This window comes from Suncus etruscus, chromosome 1, assembly GCF_024139225.1.
Source record: "Suncus etruscus isolate mSunEtr1 chromosome 1, mSunEtr1.pri.cur, whole genome shotgun sequence".
Taxonomy (NCBI): Eukaryota; Metazoa; Chordata; class Mammalia; order Eulipotyphla; family Soricidae; genus Suncus; species Suncus etruscus.
Window position 1 is genome coordinate 17,775 of NC_064848.1, and position 8,466 is coordinate 26,240.

At 39.7% G+C, this 8,466-nt stretch overlaps 1 non-coding gene across 1 annotated transcript; it reads right to left on the minus strand.

Annotated features, from left to right (window-relative positions):
• Positions 1-546: 546 nt before the first annotated feature.
• LOC126030065 (U7 small nuclear RNA) lies at positions 547-608 on the minus strand. Its single transcript, XR_007503069.1, has one exon. It is a non-coding gene; the product is annotated as a U7 small nuclear RNA (small nuclear RNA).
• Positions 609-8,466: the final 7,858 nt, after the last annotated feature.

Sequence of the window (8,466 nt, forward strand, 5' to 3'; positions counted from 1 at the left end):
TATCTAATGCAGGATTACCTTCCAAAGTTTTAAACAGATTAAACAGCTCTGCATTTGAGATTCCTAGTGCTGGGTGGAGCCAATTTACATCACCCAAAAGTTTCTGAAAGTCATTAAGGGTTTTAAGGTTCTCTTTTTTTATAGAAATTTTTTGTGGACGTATTGATGTTCTGTCCAAAATAAAGCCCAAGTATTGATATGGTGGCATGGTCTGTATTTTTTCTAAAGCTATTTTCAGTCCTGCCATTTGCAAACAATTGATCACATAAGCATATAATTTCTGTAAATCTGTTTCATTATTCATTGTAATTAAAATATCATCGGTGTAATGATAAATTATAGCTTGGGGAAATCTTTCATGAGCAGGGCTCAAAATTTTGTCCACAAAATATTGACACATAGTTGGTGAATTTAGCATGCCCTGAGGGAGAACAGTCCATTGAAAATGCCTGCAAGGGTGAGTATTATTAATAGAAGGAACTGAGAATGCAAAACGGTGTTTATCATCTGGGTGAATAGGAATATGATAGAAGCAATTTTTGGGGGGGGGGCCTTCCGGTGGAGACCAGAAGGCCTGCTGGACAAATTCTAAAAGAGCTGTAACACTAGAAGCAATTTTTAAGTCAATTATAATTAGTGGCCATTCCTTAGGGATTACTACAGGTGATGGTAAACCTGTCTGTAATTTTCCCATAGGTACCATAGATAAATTCACAGCTCTCAGATCCATTAACAATCTCCATTTACCAGATTTCTTTTTTATGGTAAATACAGGTGAATTCCATTGAGAAAACGAAGGCTCAATATGTCCTAATTTTAGCTGTTCTTCCACTAATTCTGTCAGCACCTTTAATTTATCAGTTTTAAGGGGCCACTGGCCTATCCAAATTGGTTCATCAGATTTCCATTTTATTTTTATTGGTGCTGGGGTTTTTCTGGCAGTGGCCCCTACCAAAATTTTTGAGTTTTTAATTCAGGAGAAGGTTCAGGCTCACCTTGAGCTAATGGAATATGGAATTCTGCCTTCCATTGTTTATGCAAATCACGGCCCCATAAGGATGGTGAGAATGGGCCCACATGAGGTCTGATCATAGCCTTCTGATTTTCTGGGCCATAAAATACCATTGTTCTTGTGCTTAACAAACAAGAACTCAGGCCTCCTATTCCTTTTAATGAATATGGAATTTCTTGCAGAGACCAATTTTTTGGCCATTCTTTATCAGAAATTACAGTGATCTGAGCACCTGTGTCTATCATGCCATTGAAGACTTGCCCTTCTATATTAAGTTTAATCATTGGATTTTCATCTTTACATTTAGTAATCAGAGCCACTAATGGGTTTTTGGCAGCCCCTGGATCTGTGCTTCCAAAACCTCCAGTTCTTATCTTATCTGAAGTCCCAAATTTAACATAAGGTATTATTACTATTTGGGCAATCGTCTCCCCTTTTTTGAAAGTCCAAGTAACTGGCACATTGATAACTACAATGATTTCTCCCTTTGAATCTGAATCAATAACACCTGTAGTTACTGATATACCTTTTACATTAAGGGAACTTCTGCCCAGAATCAAACCCATTGTATCTGGGGGTGGTGGTCCCACTATGCCTGTGTGTAACATATAAAGGCATTCTCCTGGGTAAATTGTAATGTCCACTGGGCAAGTTATATCAAGCCCAGCACTGCCCACAGTGGCATGTGTTAATTCATTAATTGAGATTAATCTTCTTGGGCTGGGCTGGGGAGAATTATGGTTTGATGACTTTGCCCCTGATTTGTAAGGGCCTGGGGATTGGCCCTGTAGGCGTTTCCCTGTTTTTTAATTGTAGATCCTGGAGGAACTGAATTTAACAAAAGACGGCAATTTCTTTTAATATGCCCTTGTTTTCCACAATGGTAACAGGCAAATTGTCTCCTAGGGTTTGTATTAAAACCTTTTCCTATGTTATTATTATGGGGATTTCCAGATCTACAATCTTTTGCCCAGTGGTAACCCTTATTACATTTGGGGCAGAGACCTGGTTTTCGGGCAAGGTTTTGTCCCCTTTGGTAAAGAGGTATATTTCCTTTAGTAATTGCAAAGGTTTGCAACTGATCTGAATTTGCTAATGAATGGGGTATATCATAAACATTCCTACATGCATATAAAAATCCATTTAAATCAGATTTTTCCTGCAACGGAGCCAATACCAATTTGCAAGCTGAATTAGCATTATGATAAGCCAAACATTTTTCTAGAAATTTCCTCACCTCATCATTTTTAACTTGTATTTTTAAAGCATCCTTGAGTTTAGCCACAAACTCTACATAAGGCTCTTGGGGACCTTGGATGATTCTTAAAAAGGTTCCCTTACCAGTACTGTTAGTATCAATTCTTTCCCATGCAGATAATGCAATGTCTTTAATTATTTTTGAGATTTCCTTTGGTAAAGCTGCTTGTGTCTGTATATCTGAATATTGATTTTCTCCCATTAATAATTCATATGAGAGATTAACCCCTGCCACTCGTTTTTTGGTTCCATCTGGACTATATAGTTTGGATTTCACACCCTCTGCATATAACATTTCCCATTCAGTTCGTTGTTTAGATGGCAGGCATATTTCAGCAAGTTTTTTAAAGTCATGCAGAGTCCAAATTGATTTTCGACACCACATGCTTAGTACCTCCTGACAATATGGAGAGGTAGCCCCAAATTTTTTACATGCTTTCTTAAACCGTTCCACATCCTCCATTTCAAGAGGTTCATAATTTGAAACATATACTGTTTGAAATGGAGTTGAGGCTGGATTAGCAGAAGTACCTTGAACAGGACTCTGATTTCTGAGGTGTGGGATACTAGAATGTGGTTCATTGTCTGAGTTGGCACTAACATGTGAGTCCATACTGTGAACAGAATCAGGACTCTCTTGTGGACTTAGCACTGGAGGCCGATCATCAGTGTCAAGATCTTGATTTGGATTATGAGTATCTAAATTACGTGTCCGAGTTGATTTTTTACCGGCAAAAATACCTATACTTTTGCTGCCAGTGTTAGATTTATCAGCCTGTATCTTAGTCTGAATTTTCGTAGGAAAAATTTTTTTATTGTCCATATTGGTCATCACTTTACAATTTCCACATTGTCTATTTCCTAACCACCAGCCAATGACTATGCATATGGTAGTCATATTAGCCAACACAGAAATTCCACAAACTATGACTAATGGAGACCACTCAAGCAATGCAAATATTGGAGTAGAAATTTTTGATTGAATTGTAAGCAGCAACCATCCGACGAGAATGATATTTACTAGTATCAAACCAAATGGTTTATATCCAAGAAGAGTAATGCACTTGAGTAATGCCAAACCGATGTATTTAATAACAGATGGCATAGTGAGTGTGAGTATCCATAATAACCAGCCAAGGATCTCCAGAGGTAATTTCCAATAAAACATGTCACTTACAGTTCCAGAGGGTCCAGATTCACCTGTTCCGGCCGCCAAATGTGGGGGGAGGTCAAACCCCTTGTTGATGGTCTCCAAGTCAAAGAATGATTCCCAAAAAGATAAATTGAATCCCATTTTTCTGTCCCCCCTTTTGGGGGAGACTTTGATAATAATATCCGACATGAATAATCAACGAATGCAAAAGATTAGGGGACCAAAGGTTCAGCAAAGAAAGTCTTTTGTCAGTTGCAGCCAGCTCCAAAAAGCAAACTGAACCAGCAGTCAGTTCTGGCAAAAGAGCTCCCTATGCCTCCCCAACAAGCTATTTATTTATTTCCTTAACCACCCCCACCTGGAAGATCCAGGTGGGATGACAGGCAAAAACAATATTACAACAATTACACAACACTGCAGCACCTCCAAAACTCTCCCTCTCCGCGCTGCACTTGACTCTCCCTTGCAAGGCGATGACAACACCTCTGGTTCCTTCCCTTCCCCTTTTGACAATGGTGCCGGAAACATAGCCAACCCCCTCCCACTCATCCCCTGACCCATCCTGGAAGTAGCCCTTTGTGCCCTCGCCATGGGTGCTGAGGAAGAGTGAGCCACCCCCAATCAATTTTTGCCACGACCTGGCCCATTCACCCATTTCCCAGGACACACTGGCTATGTCAGCTCAACCTCTCCCATGCCCTGAGCTCTTCAGAACTCTGCCTGCTTCCCCACCCTTCCAGCCCACGCTGTCCTCCGGACCCCCGTCCTCTTCTCAGCTCATCCTTGTCATGATCAATGCCTCCGCCCAGACACCCTCCAGTACCTGCTACTCACCCATCTCACCGTCCTAAATTGCTGCCTTGAACTGCCTCACTTCACCAACGATACAAACCCTCTGCGATGCGGTATGAAGCCTCAACGACATAGCATAACTTTGAAACTAGTGGTGAGACCTGAACTTTGCCCTTTGGTACCCAATATGATTCCCCCTATTGAAAATTGTAATCAAATTCTTGTCGTTGATTTCTCCTTTCAGTTCATGATTGCCCCCAATGTAACGTTTTTTGCCCATTTCACTGGTTTATCTCCCCCATTGTTTTACATTTGTTTCTTTAGTCCTAGGACTACTGTGTTTTGGTTGTTTTAATGCATAAATTGACTGTTAGATCAAAAATTGCCCTATTACCTCTTAAATATAACCTTGTGTCTCTCTTCCGCTGCAGTATAAAATCAGACATTGCCTTCACCCCAGCCTTATTGAGAGGCCTGGGTGTTATTGGTGTGAGCACAGAAATTTATTCACTGGTTCATACTCTAGAATCTGTTAATGACTTATAACTGTTGATAGAACTGTTGAATCCCTAGCAGTAATAGTGCAGAAAAACTGCCGTGGTTTAAATTTGACATTTTTTTTGAGGGAGGGGGAAATTTGTGTCATCTTTTTAGTAGAATGTTACTTTTAAAAAAAAATAATAAAATAAAATAAACTTGGCTTAGTTAGAAATATACAGAGGGATTAAGATGAGCCCTGATATAAAATTGGTCCTCTCCTCATCCTGGCTGTCTAAGCTGCTGCCTAATTCGGTCCTTTCATTGGCTTTTTGCTACTTTTTCCTTTGGCCCCTAGGCATTCCGTCGCCTCACAAGTTTGTTAAGAATCCGGTTACTGAGATTGCCCTAATGTTCAGTATAGATCCAATATCAGTGGCTCTCTTAAATGCACCCCGAAGGACTTGAAGCCATGGATAAAACTCTGAGCTTTAAGGAGTTTTGAGTATCTGGCTAAACGCCCCTGCTTGCTCTGCTCCTGGCTGTGGAGATGCTCATGACGGGGATAGTTTGGTGCCAGTGTCTGGGTGCAAACATGGCATTCCTAATATTTTGCGCGCAAAAACTTTTAATTTGGTCTCTTGTTGCCATGTCCAGAACTGGAAGCTCACCAAACGACCTAAGACAGGCACTTCACCCATTTTGCTCTTCTTCTTTTATTATTACAGTAAAGGGGGAACTGTGGGGAGCCTAGCTGATGAAACCTAAAACATAGGACACCTCAGTAATTCCTAATCTGGTCACCCACGTGACCAAAGGCGCCCATGCCTTGAGAACAAAGGAAATAGACAAATACTAAAGTAATTCAAAGCAGCCCAATACATCCAGCCAGAAAGAAAAATATAGAGCAACTTGCCTTTGTGTTAGCTAAAGGATTACAGCTGAGGTTCTATTTATGCTTGTTGAGTATAATTTATAGAACTCTGTTTGAATCTTATGCCTTCAGGTAAAACATGCTCTCTACCTCTTTGCCCCTCCCTATTACCTGCCCCAGCTTATGCTAATGAATGCTTGTAAATGTAATTGGTGGAAAAACCCGTAACACCCTCTGACGTATTTCAGCCCTTAAAAGCTGATCCCCCAACAATAAACTTCCCTTTGGAACAGCATGTGCAGTCTTGAGGGCTTCTCTTACTAACTTCTCAAGTTCTTCTTTACAGGTCGGTTCTGCTCGGGCAAACCCACGAATAACTAGCAACCTTCATCTCCACACCCCCGCGGGTCGGGGGACCCCCACGGGAGGTTGCAGGAGTATTGCCATTTTAATAATGTTAATCCTGCCAAACCATGAGCAGGGCAAGTGTTTCCATTTCTGTGTGTTCTCTCTTATTTCTTGAAGCAGGGCTTTATAGTTTTCTTTGTATAGGTCCTTCACGTCTTTTGTCAAGTTGACTTCAAGATATTTGAGTTTGTGTGGCACTATTGTGAATGGGATTGCCTTCCTGACTTCCATCTCTTCCCTATCATTATTGGTGTATAAAAAGGCCACTGATTTCTGTAGGTTGATTTTGTAGCCTGCCACCTTGCTACATAAATCTATTGTTTCTAGAAGCTTTTTGGTAGAATCGGTAGGGTTTTCTAAGTAGAGTATCATGTCATCTGCAAACAATGAGAGCTTGACTTCTTCCTTTCCTATCTGGATTCCCTTGATATCTTTTTCTTCCCTGATCGCTATAGCAAGAACTTCCAGTAATATGTTGAAGAGGAGTGGTGAGAGCGGACAGCCTTGTCTTGTGCCAGAATTTATAGGAAAGGCTTTTAGTTTTTCTCCATTGAGGATAATATTTGCCATTGTCTTGTGGTAGATGGCTTCAACTAGATTGAGAAAGGTTTCTTCCATTCCCATCTTGCTGAGAGTTTTGATCAAGAATGGGTGTTGGACCTTATCAAATGCTTTCTCTGCATCAATTGATATGCTCATGTGATTTTTATTTTTCTTGTTGTTGATGTTGTGTATGATGTTAATAGATTTACGGATGTTAAACCATCCTTGCATTCCTGGGATGAAACCTACTTGGTCGTAGTGTATGATCTTCTTAATGATGCATTGGATCCTATTTGCCAGGATTTTGTTGAAGATCTTTGCATCAGCATTCATCAGGGATATTGGTCTGTAATTTTCTTTTTTGGCAGCATCTCTGTCTGGTTTTGGTATCAAGGTGATGTTGGCTTCATAAAAGCTGTTTGGGAGTGTTCCCGTTTATTCAATTTCATGGAAGAGCTTGGCTAGGATTGGTAGTAGCTCCTCTTGAAAGATTTCAAAAAATTCATTAGGAAAACCATCTGGGCCTGGGCTTTTCTTTTTGGGCAGATGTTTGATTACAGTTTCAATTTCCTTAGTAGTGATGGGGGTATTTAGATATGTTACATTCTCCTTTCTTAAATGTGGAAGGTTATAAGTGTCCAAGAATTTTTCCATTTCTTCTAGGTTCTCATGTTTAGTAGCATAAAGTTTCTCAAAGTAGTCTCTGATTACCCTTTGGATCTCTGCAATTTCTGTCATGATCTCCCCCTTTTCATTTCTAATACGGGTTATCAGATTTCTCTCTCTTTCTTTATGAGTTTTGCCAATGGTCTATAAATCTTGTTTATTTTTTCAAAAAAACAGCTTCTGCTTTTGTTGATCTTTTGAATTGCTTTTTGGTTTTCCACTTCATTGAGTTCTGCTTTCAGCTTTGTTGTTTCCTTCTGTCTCCCTACTTTAGGTTCCTTTTGTTGGTCATTTTCTAATTTTTTAAGCTGCACCATTAAGTTATTCAGGTATGCTTCTTCTTCCTTCCTGATGTGTGCTTGTAGAGCTATAAATTTTCCTCTCAGGACCGCTTTTGCTGTGTCTCATAGATTCTGGCAGTTTGTGTCTTCATTATCATTTGTTTTCAGGAAAGTTTTGATTTCCTTTTTTATTTCATCTCGGACCCACTAGTTGTTCAGTAGCAGGGTGTTTAATTTCCAATTGTTAAAGTTTTTCTTCTGTGTGGCTTTGTAATTCACATCTAATTTCAGAGCCTTGTGGTCAGCAAAGGTAGCCTGCAAGATTTCTATCCTCTTGATTTTATGGAGGTATGTTTTATGTGTCAGCATGTAGTCTATTCTGGAGAATGACCCATGTACATTGGAAAAGAATGTGTATCCATGTTTTTTGGGATGGAGTGTCCTGTATATATCTACTAGTCCTCTTTCTTCCATAACTCTTTTCAGGGCTAGTATGTTTTTGTTGGGTTTCAGTCTGGTTGACCTATCAAGTGTTGATAGGGCTGTGTTGAAGTCTCCCACAATGATTGTGTTATTATTGATTTCTTCTTTCAGATTTGTCAGTAATTGTCTTATATAATTTGCTGGTCTCTCATTGGATGCATATATGTTTAATAGTCTGATTTCTTCCTGTTGCACATATCCCTTGATTAGTACATAGTTTCCATCTTTGTCCCTTACCACTTTTCTGAGTATAAAGTTGGTGTCATCAGATATTAATATGGCCACCCCAGCTTTTTTGAGGGTGTTGTTTGCTTGGATAATTTTCTTCCAGCCTTTGATTTTGAGTCTATGTTTGTTCTGACTATTCAGATGTGTTTCTTGTAGGCAGCAGAAGGTTGGATTCATCTTTTTGACCCATTTTGCCACTCTGTGTCTTTTAGTTGGTGAATTTAGTCCATTGACATTGAGGGAGATGATTGTCATAGGATTTAATGTCATCTTTGTAAATAAGTTTGTTGTG